Genomic DNA, 222 nt, shown 5'->3' with positions numbered 1-222 from the left:
CATGCTGCATGGAGGGCTCTGCCACAAGCCCCCACATGGGTGCCCTGCCCAGCCACCTCTGGCCCTTTAAGGAAAAAAAACCCAAAAAAGCCCTGGGACACCACTCCTGCAGTGGCCTCGGGGCTTTGGGGGCTTGTGCAGAGCCCCCCACATGGCATGGGGCAATGGCGTACAGCAAGGATTGTCCCCTGCCAGTGGGAAGTGAGTCTGGGGGGGGTTGTT

The 222-nt window shown here is 61.3% G+C and overlaps 1 protein-coding gene across 2 annotated transcripts in view; it reads left to right on the top strand.

The window, feature by feature from the left end:
• Positions 1-222, top strand: part of PCDH15 (protocadherin related 15) — a 1,188,119-nt gene that overhangs the window by 212,234 nt on the left and 975,663 nt on the right. The gene's annotated exons all lie outside the window — the stretch shown is intronic.

The sequence above is a fragment of the Gavialis gangeticus genome, unplaced genomic scaffold (genome assembly GCF_001723915.1).
Source record: "Gavialis gangeticus isolate Ggan-Ray unplaced genomic scaffold, GavGan_comp1, whole genome shotgun sequence".
In the NCBI taxonomy this organism is placed as follows: domain Eukaryota; kingdom Metazoa; phylum Chordata; order Crocodylia; family Gavialidae; genus Gavialis; species Gavialis gangeticus.
Note: the sequence above shows the minus strand (reverse complement) of the source record. Positions and strands in the feature narration are given on the sequence as shown.